Source organism: Panthera leo, chromosome A1 (assembly GCF_018350215.1).
Source record: "Panthera leo isolate Ple1 chromosome A1, P.leo_Ple1_pat1.1, whole genome shotgun sequence".
In the NCBI taxonomy this organism is placed as follows: Eukaryota; Metazoa; Chordata; class Mammalia; order Carnivora; family Felidae; genus Panthera; species Panthera leo.
Genome location: NC_056679.1, coordinates 160,484,754 through 160,495,940, shown reverse-complemented (window position 1 = coordinate 160,495,940; position 11,187 = coordinate 160,484,754). Strand labels below are relative to the sequence as shown.

The 11,187-nt window shown below is 35.0% G+C and overlaps 1 long non-coding RNA gene across 4 annotated transcripts in view; it reads left to right on the top strand.

Moving 5' to 3' along the window:
- Positions 1-10,861: 10,861 nt before the first annotated feature.
- Positions 10,862-11,187, top strand: part of LOC122201084 — a 43,287-nt gene continuing 42,961 nt past the window's right edge. For all 4 annotated transcript variants that reach the window (XR_006194070.1, XR_006194072.1, XR_006194075.1 and 1 more), the window contains exon 1: positions 10,862-10,999. This is a non-coding gene — a long non-coding RNA (uncharacterized LOC122201084). The remainder of the gene's footprint in view (positions 11,000-11,187) is intronic.

Below are 11,187 nucleotides of genomic sequence, written 5' to 3'. Positions count from 1 at the left end.
GTATATATTCAAATGAAGTAAGTGCATATGTCAACTAAAGGACATGCCTATGAATGTTCAATCAGATTTACTTATAATAGCCTAAAACTCAAAACAACCCAAAACTCCATAAAGAATAAAAAAAAATTAAATAGATTGTGATATATCCATACACTGAAGTACTGTGTAACAATGGAAAAAGAAACAACTATGTATATCAAAGACATAAAGTTGAGCTGAAAAACCCTGACACAAAATAGTATATTACATGGTTCCATCAAGTTCAAAAACAGGGAAAACTCAACTCTGGTGACTGTGTTGGGGCAAGTTATTTCCTTTAAGGGGGTTGTATTGACTGGAGAAGGTAGAGGGCTCCTCTACAGACATAAAAATATTCTACATTGACTTGGGTGTTGGGTTGCACTCGTATGTATTCGGGAACATTCACTGTACAATTAAAATGTGTGCATTTGTAACCTATGCTCCAATTTTATTTTATTCTTATTTTTTAATGTTTATTTATTTATTTTGAGAGAGAGGCAGAGAGAGAGAGAGAGAGAGAGACAGAAGACAGAGACAGAGACAGAGAGAGAGAACAGGGGAGGGGCAGAGACAGAGGGAGGCAGACAATCCCAAGCCGGTTCCTCACTGTCAACGCAGAGCCGGACATGGGGCTCAAACTCACAACCATGACATCTGACCTGAGCCGAAATCCACAGTTGGATGCTTAACCAACTGAGCCACCCAGGCACTCTATATGCTTAAATTTTAAAAAAGAAATGTTCTAGGATAAGATAAAAATGAATTCTCATCTATAAAAATGTTATAACAATCCCAGAAAATACACAATTTGAAACATTGTGTTTGCTTCTTTCCTTACAAGGTATGCTTATAAGTATGGTTTCCTTCCAAAATACAGGGTTCTTAAGAAGAACTAGTCAATAATTAGTACTGAGAAAATTGTACCACCTTTAGAGAGGAGAGGAAATACTAAATCATTTTCTCAAGGTATACTAAAAAATAAATTCAACATGGTTTTAAAATTTAAACCTAGTCAAGACACTGAAAAAGTCCTGGAACAAATATAGCAGATTGGTTTTTTTTATTATTCAGTTGAATTAAGTCCATGTGTAAAACTCTATTTGAAACCATGAAGGAAAATATTGAACTATTTTCTATTTTAAAATTTATCATCATTAAAAGTTCAAAAGCAGAATTAGAAAAGTGAACCATAACCTAGAAAAGATTTTTCAGTCTTTGACAGCAAATGGTTACTTATTATCTTTAGTACATAAAGAAAACTTTCTAAGCCTAACTCTGTCTGTCTATCTATCTATCTATCTATCTATCCACCTACCCACCTTCCTATTTACTTATTTCAAAGAAAAGTAGCAGAGTAAAATCAAGAGAATATAGATAATGTAAACAATAAGTAAAACACATTTGTGACCAAATGAAAAATATTCAACTTCATAAGTCAAATGGTATAAGTAAGAACTACAATTTAAAAATACTTAATGAGGGGCGTCTGTGTGGCTCAGTCGGTTGAGCAGCCGACTTCGGCTCAGGTCATGATCTCGCAGTCCGTGAGTTCGAGCCCCATGTCGGGCTCTGTACTGACAGCTCAGAGCCTGGAGCCTGTTTCGGATTCCATGTCTCCCTCTCTCTGACCCTCCCCCGTTCATGCTCTGTCTCTCTCTGTCTCAAAAATAAATAAACGTTAAAAAAATTTTTTTAAATACTTAATCAGGGCACCTGGGTGGCTTCACCGGTTAATGTCCGACTTTGGTTCATGTCATGATTAAACCACTCACGAGTTCAAGCTTGCATTGGGTTCACTGCTTTCAGCATACAGCCCACTTCAGATCCTCTGTCCCCTCTCTCTGTCCCTTCCCTGCTGTTTCTCTCTCTCTGTTTCTCTCTCTCTCTCTCAAAATAAATAAACTTTAAAAATACTTTATCAAATTGATGAAAAGTAAAAATATAATAAAGGAATAAGAAATACAGTGAAACAAACTCAATTATGCATGCTTATTACATGTAAATTGTATGAAACTTTGTTTTTAAATTTTTTCTTTATTTGGGTAAAATTAACATGTTCAAACTTTCTTGAGTGGAATCTAGCTATACACAAGAGCTTTTAAATGCTTGTGGGAGTGCCTGGGTGGCTCAGTCAGTTAAGCGTCTGACTTCGGCTCAGGTCATTATCTCACAGTTTGTGGGTTCAAGCCCCATGATATTGCGGTGTGGAGCCTGCTGTTTGGGATTTCTCCCTCCCCTCTGCCACTGGCACCCACATGTGTTCTCTCTTTCTCTCTCTCAAAGTAAATAAATAAAAACTTTAAATGCTTTTGTTCTCTGAGACACCTGGGTAGCTCAGTCAGTTAAGCGTCTGACTCTTGGGGTTATCGCTGCATGTCCAATATTTACATGACTATGACACCATTTGCATATTACAGAAGCCAATGACCACTTTTTCTATGTATAGGAGAAATAATTTTGAAATGTGATGGTAGAGTGCACATGGGAATAAGTGTTTAAAATACGGAAACAACTGACAATTAAGACGGTAGCTTCAAAATGAGATTTAGTAGAATAAAAAAAGGAGAGAGAAAAAGAAAAGGAAATACCCTTCATATGTTTATGGAAAAAAATGAATAAAAGACAAATCATGCTGAACAATATTTACTTATTTGTTGGAAAATTAGAGGAAAAACCCATAAAACTGAAAACTGTGTCAGTTTCAGACATGTTGTAGAAAGAGCAGTTTGGATTTAAGTGAAAACTAATACTCTCATTTGTAGACCCTGATTTGAAATAATGAAGACAAGTCCATGATAACGTTGCTAACATAGATGATAAACAAAGAGTGTAGGAGCTGGGATTTTGGTTGAAAAATCCTTAAGATTTTCTTCGCCACTGGTGGTATATGTTATTGGGAAAAATGGTCTCTAATGCACCAAGATCGATAACATTACTTGGAATAATTACGTATTATATATGATACTTTATGGATTTGTCCAAGATAGCATAAATAGATGAAAACCATGTCACATATTTGACCAACAACCTCTCTCAATCTCGGGATGGGAACACAACATGCTGTGAGAGCAACTTGATTTCACTCAGCCAAGATACAATGTATCAGAAGAGTTCAGGGAAACAACAAAAGTTTTCAGATAAAGGGCAAAGAGGGGCCTCACACCAATTAAAATTAAGTTTTGAGTACATCTACATATATTTGATAAGAACTTTTGTCTGCTATTAATAATACTAGCAAGTCCTTTAAACAAATTAGGGGTGCCTGCATGGCTCCATTAGTTAAACATTCAACTCTTGATTTCAGCTCAGGTCATAATCTCAAGGTTGTGGGAATGAGTTCCATACTGAGCATACAGCCTGCTTAAGATTCTCTCTCTACTTTCACTCATGCGTGGAATTCGAGAAACTTAACAAATGAACATAAGGGAAGGGAAGGAAAAATAAGATAAAAACAGAGAGGGAAGCAAACCATAAGAGACTCTTACATACAGAGAACAAACGTAGGGTTGATGTGGCAGGGGTGGTGGGTTAAATGGGTGATGGGCATTAAGAAAGGCATTCTTGGGGATAAGCACTGGGTATCATATGTAAGAGATGAATCACTGGGCTCTACTCCTGAAGACAAGACTACACTGTATGTTAACTAACTTGAGAGAAAAAAAAAAAAAGATTCTCTTTTTCTCTGCTCCTCCCCTCTCCTGCTCATGCTCTCTAAAAAAATGACTAAACAAATTAAGTTTGGCTGTTTCACCTTTTTAAATACTTTTTAAAATTTTTTATATTTTGGGCGCACCTGGGTGGCTCAGTCGGTTAAGTGGCCAACTTCAGCTCAGGTCATGATCTCACCGTTCGTGACTTTGAGCCCCACGTCAGCTTCTGTGCTCACAGTTCAGAATCTGCTTTGGATTCTGTGTGTGAGTGTCTCCCTCTCTGGCCACCCCCACCCCCCGCTGTCTCTAAAAAATAAACATTAATTTTTTTTAATTTTTATATTTTTTTGTATTAAAGGAAATTGCATGTGAAATTTGCATAAAGGTAATAGTCTAATAAAATACAATACAGAAATGTTTCCTTGAAGAAAATGTTTACATACAAATATTATGAATTACTTGATACAAAGTCTATTTTCTAGTCTCTGTGGACCAATATATAAATATGACTAAACAGAAGGATGAACAAATTGGGAAACATGCTTTATTTTTTTTAATTTTTTTTTTACATTTATTTATTTTTGAGAGACAGAGACAGAGCACAAGTGGAGAGGGGCAGAGAGAATAGGAGACAGAATCCGAAGCAGGCTCCAGGCTCTGAGCTGTCAGCACAGAGCCAGATGTGGGGCTCGAACTCACAAACCGTGAGATCATGACCTGAGCCGAAGCTGGACACTCAACCAACTGAGCCACCCAGGCACCCCGAAACATGCTTTATTTTTAAGTTTTTGTTTTTATAAACATTCCAGCATGAAAATACTGGAAAGAAGAAACCTTGTATGGCTCTACATATTTGCTGTAAAAGATTACAGATACTATTATAAAAATAATGATTTATATGATGTTAAAATATGTCAGGCTATTTTCTAATGATAATTTATTATATGGTAACCCATTATATATTTCAACATGATATATAAAAATGTATAGTTTTTTTTTTCCCAGTTTAGGTATTGCTTTAAAAATTTATTTATAATTCCATTTGTTACTACCTTGGCAAAGATGATTATCTTCAAATTTTAATTCACATAACACTACTATGAACTATAAAGATTCCAGAGAAGCTACTTAGTTTGGAATACCAATTGTGCGAAAAATATTCATGACTAGTGACTTTGAAATGAAGGAAATAAATTTTGATAATTTAGTAATTTGTAAATGATATGTTTCATCCAACTATCTCCAACATATCAAAGAATACCAGACATGGGCAATATTAATTAGATTGAGTCATCTTTGATCTTGATATTTTTCCATCATTCAGTAATATAAAAATAATACTTTATAAAAGTTTTTATTTATGAAGGTATGTTTGTATAGGTAAACAAAACATGTTTTATACCTTATAAATATTTAGACATACTGTATGTGACTCCCAGTGGTATACCAATACTCTTGGTTGCACAAATGTTAGACAATAGGCAAGAGTTCAGTCAGTAAGAGTTAACTCAGTAGAGGGGGTGGTATATGGAGAAGGGAGAAGATTTAAGAAATTAAAAACAGCATGGGGGCGCCTGGGTGGCTCAGTCGGTTGAGCCTCTGACTTTGGCTCAGGTCATGATCTCACAGCTTGTGAGTTTGAGCCCTGTGTCGGGCTCTGTGCTGACAGCTCAGAGCCTGGAGCCTGCTTCGGAGTCTGTGTCTCCCTCTCTCTCTGCCCCTAACCCATTCACATTCTGTCTCTGTCTCTCTAAAAAATAAATAAACATTAAAAAAAAAATCTTATAAAGGGGCTCCTGGGTTGTTCAGTCAGTTAAACATCTGACTTCAGCTCAGGTCACCATCTCATGGCTTGTGAGTTCCAGCCCCACGTTGGGCTCTGTGCTGACAGCTTGGAGCCTGGAGCCTGCTTCAGATTCCGTGTCTCCCTCTCTCTCTGCCCCTAATCCATTCGCATTCTGTCTCTGTCTCTCTAAAAAATAAATAAACATTAAAAAAAAAAAAAAGATGGCCACAATTGAAAAAAAAAACAAAAACAGAAACAAAAACCAGCATGTATTATGGCCTGGAATTATTTCATTTTTTTAAAAAAAAATTGTTCCCATTAAAATAACTGAAAATATTTCAATATACTACAACATTAGCTATGTGATAAAATGCAGGGGTGGATTTAACAGTAGATGAATAAACACTTTATGTTGTATCCATACAATAAAATGCTACACAGGCACTAAAAATCAAATTTTTGAAGGCTGTTAAACTTAAAAGCATTTGCCTATGAATTTAAATACATAGTAAGATATAAAGTAAGATTTCCATCGTGATCTGGGTTATATCCCTGTTTTTGCTTTCTTGTTCATTCTGATGACTCTCTCAGGCCTCTGCCTCTTTTGTGATAGTATCATTTTTATACATATAAAAAATAAGTAATAGTCTAAAATACAGGTGATTTAAAAATATTATTCTTTTATTCTTAGAGGCTTAAAATACCAACTCCTTCCACATATGTCAGTCGTAATGGGAATGTATAAAGTGTTCTATTAACTGAATTGTAATTTTGTATCAGTGAGGGATAATCTGTTATACATTTTATAACTCTCATTATCTAGCTCAGTATTTAATACAATCATGCTTCAAATAATGTTATTTTAAGCATGAGTCCAATACTTATCCAGCATAAGAACTGAATGTCCTTATTAGAATGAAATTCAAACAAGCCCAATGAGTTAATGACAACAAAGGACAAATGGACTTCCTTGAAAACTGCAGTTACCTTGGCTATGAAAATGACAAATGACAAATGATATTGTGAAAGGAACTTCAGGTTAAATTTTTGTTGTTCAATTCTACTTATCAATGTGGGAAGAACACCATCAGTATTTACCGTGTTAGAGCAGATGGGAGGGTCAGTATGTATCTTAATATACATGCCTAATGACTCGCTATTTTCCTCACTGACGTATAGAAAAACAGGAAACATGGGGGATATGTATGAATAATTTGACAATCAGAAAGAATCACTTTCACTAGTCCCCAAATGATGATATAGGTGAAGGGGCTTAGTAAAGCAGAAGTTAATCATGATTATCATGCCCAGAGACATTGCAGACTTCTGTGTTCCCTGCTTAAAGAATGTTAACAGGAAATTGGATCTATATAGTATTTCCCAAGTAATTAGACAGAAGGGGCTCTTTGAATTAAGGTTTAGAGAGTTATATGGTTCCAGCCTTCCTTTGTTTTCTACTTTCTCTGCCTATATTGCCCTTGGCAATATTTCAACAAGGAAATCATAAACTTCTTCTGAAATTAGAAGTCTGTGGTGATTAGATGTAGCACTTAGATGGGCAGACAGTGCTGCTGCAGAAAAATATTTTAACAATTGTTAATTATTTGCTGCTACATAACTAACTGCCCCATATTTGTTGACCTAAAACAACCATTTCTTGGCCTGCAATTCTATGTGATGGACATTTGGTTCCGGGCTGGTAGATCAAACATGGTTTCCCATGTTTATAAACTCAGGTTGGACTTTTGACTGAGGTGCTTCTGCTCACTTCTGTGTAACTTTTCCTGAAGAATAGGCTAGTCTTCTTAATATGGAGGCAGTGCTTCAAGAGGGTAAACCCAATGTCCAAGCACTCACCAAGCCTCTGGTTCAATCATGCTTTTGATAGTCCTTTGGCCAAAACAAGTCACAATGGCAAGCACATAATTAATGTTCAAGGAGACTGCATCAGGGTGTAAGTACCATTATGGAACCAGTAGAAGACTCTACAGTGGGGTTTTCAGCAGCATGCTCAAATAGCCTCAAAGAAACGTCATAAATGTTTTGGAGCTAGATAAAGGTGATGCCTGCACAAGACTGTGAATATACTGAATAGCAGTATATTTGCACAGCCTAAATCGTTTATTTTATGTTATGTGAATTTCACCTCATTAAAACATTAAAAGAAAGAAATATCCTAAGATGTTCCTTCAATTGAGAGAACATATACCACATGTAATATACATATAAGAGCAAATAAATGTATATATATATATATATATATATATATATATATATATATATATATATATATATCAGAGATACTTATTCTTCATCAACAAATTATATGGTTATTTAACTATATATTAAAATGAACTATCTGTAGACCTAAAAGAAACTCTTATCTTTTCATGTCAGTTAGAGAAGACAAAGAGCAAATGATTTCACTCATATGTGAAATTTAAGAAACAAATGAGCAAAGGGAAACTAAAAAAAGGAGGCAAATCAAGGAATAGAATGTTTATTTTTTTATTTTAGAGAGAGAGAGAGCTCATGAATGGGAGAAAGGGGTAGAAAGAGATAGAGAGAGCGAGAGTGAGAGCAAGAGAGAGAGAGAGGAAGAATGAATACTAAGCATACTCCATGCTCAGCACATAGCCTAACATGGGCCTCGATCTCACAACCTTGGAATCATGACCTGAGCCAAAATCAAGAGTCAGACCCTCAACTGACTGAACCACCCAGGCACCCCATGAAAGAAATTCTTAACCATAGAGAACTGATGGTTACCAGAAAGGAGGTGGTGGGGAAATGGGTAAAATAGGTGATAGAGATTAAAGAGTGCACTTACTGTAATGAGACCAGGAGATGTATCAAGTGTTGAATCACTGTATTATACACCTGAAACCAATATCACACTGTATGTTAACTAACTGGAATTAAAAAAAAAAAAAAAAAGGAATTCTTATCAGTGAAAATTATGTATTTTAACAGAAAAAGAACAAATCACATTAGATGGGCTTCTTTTATAAGAAGCTTATAGCTTCTTATAGATTGTTAAACTTTACCTCTTTCAAATTTATTGTTTAATTGAAAAATTCTTCAGAAGAGACAAAATTTTATGTCTCTTAACAGAAGAAACACAATACTCATTTATTTTGCTTCAAATAAATATCCCTACTTTACCATTTTCAAGGAAAAAGACCTCTAACATTCTCTCAAAGATGAGTTCCAAGCAAAAAGACAATCCGATTAAAAAATGGGCAGAAGACATGAAAATGCATTTTTCCAAAGACATACATACAGATAACCCACAAGTACATGAAAAGATGCTCAACGTCATTAATCATTTGGGAAATGCAAATCAAAGCCACTATGAGCTATGACCTCACACCTGTTTGAATGACTATTATCAAAAAGACAAATAATAAGTGTTGGTAAAAATAGAGACTAGGAAACCCTCATGTACTGTTGGGGGGAAGATAAATCGGGGTCGCCACTATGGAAAATAGTATGGAGGTGCCTCCAAAAATTAAAGAATGTAATTACTGTATGATCCAACAATCCAACCTCTGGTGATCTATCCAAAGAAAACAAAAAGACCAATCCAGAAAACTATCTGCACCCCTATGTTCAACAGTATTTGCAATAGTCAAGATATGGAAAGCAGAGTGTAAATGGGTGAATGGATAAAGAAGTCATGGTGTATATATATGTCCACAATGGAAAATTATCAGCCATAATAAAGAGTGGAAGCTTGCCATTTACAAAATGGATGGGCTATGTTGAGAATATTATGCTAAGTCAAATAGGGAAAGAAAAATGCCATATGATTTCAATGATATATGGAATCTAAAACAACAAAACACATGAACAACAAAACAAAACTTATAGATACAGAGAAAAGAGTGGTAGTTGCTGGGAGAAGTGAAGTTGGGGTCTGGCCAAAACTGGTGAGGGGGGTTGGAAGTACAGACTTCCGTTGTGAAATGTGAAGGTCATGGGGATGTTGTACAGCACAAAAGGACTGTACTCAGTGGTATTATAGAGCATATTTGAAGGTTGCCGGGAGAGTTGAGCTTCACAGTTCTCATCACAAGAAAAAAAAAATCTTTTCTTAAATTTTTTATGGTGACCACAGTCACTAGACTACCTGTGGTGATCATTTCATAGTATAAACAAGTGTTGAATCATTACGTTGTATACCTGAAATTAATACAATGTTGCATGTCAATATTATCTCAATATAGGAAAGAAACAAAAATTAAATCAATTCTTTGGTTCAAATGCCTGTCATTCTTGTTTTCTGTTCTATACATGTTGTGACATGTTTATAATACAATGAATGACTTTTTAATACAAAGAGACTGTTTCATTGTTTCATTAAATTAGAACCATTTTCCAATTTAAAGGGATAGTAATATTTTTAATATATTTTTTCTCCTTTAAAAGGCTATATTATTCTGCTTTCAGTTATTTCAAGTTAGGGTGAACTAGAATCTACTCACTTACATGATTGTTCTTCAAGCCTGAAACTTTTCTCCTACTTTCTTGAGGCTTTAGGTGTGCCTTTAGGACTACTTAGAACTCTGGAGGAATTGTTTTACCCTATTATCATAAATCAAGAGAATTTAATTCAAATAGAATACCAAATACAGCTAGTATTCATGATCAGTTTATTTTCTAATAATCTATTCATCTAATAGAATATGTTAAAATACTCTTTGAAAGATACTTTTTCATCAATATGAATAACTTAACTAATTTTCCTATGTCTAAATTATTAGTGAAAATTGAATTTAAATATAACCACATGCATTCTCTAAAAATTCATGTAATTCCAAAGTCCTAATTACAGTTCCCCATTATTTGAGGCTGAGGCCTGACACAATAATAGAATGTTAAAAATTAAATGTAGCCTCAACTCAGATAGAGATGATTTTAATAAATCTTATTTCTATTTTATAGCTTAGCTAGAAGGAGTAATTTAAATAGATGTATAAATCAATGTTGATGTATATCTGCATTTATTTACATAAAATATGTCTATGGCATATTATTGAGTGAAAAAGCAGGTGCATGCATTCACTGAAAATACATGACATGAACTAGGTTTTTTGGTCAGGATCCAGTTAGGAAATCAGAAACCAATCTATGTAAAGCAGTGAGGGGTCCAAAGTAACAATTTATTATAAAGGTGATAGATGGGCTGAAAGAACTCAAGGAAGATGATGGTGTTGCCCAGAAATCAGGACTTCCCACTACCCAGACCAAATCCCCAAGTTCACTTTGATGCTTCTAGATGTATGTACTAAGCAGTAGCTTCTATGCTCCCATTACTGAAACTACTGATGCTGCTGCCTGGGTCACAAAGCCACTTATAGGTGATTCTGATGCTGGAGCCAGAGGCAGAATGGCTATCCCTCTCACCAGGTGTCTTACCTCTGTCCAGAGACAACTATTGGCAGAACCTATATAAAATCCAACTGCAAAAGAGGCTTAAAATGTAATTTTCAGGTTTCCAATTCTTTGCAATAGTTAACACAAAAGCATGGGAACAGGGGTGAGTACTAACAAACATTACCACCAATGGGGAGAAAAGGTTTTGAACCATGCCCTTATGGAAAGCTTAATCTTCTGAGGAAAGACAATTTATCTGAGAAAAACAAATAGTATTTTATCTGTTACAGCTGCTATGAAGGAGAGGTACCCAGTCTTTTAAGACTAGAAGGTATTAGAAATTTATCTAGA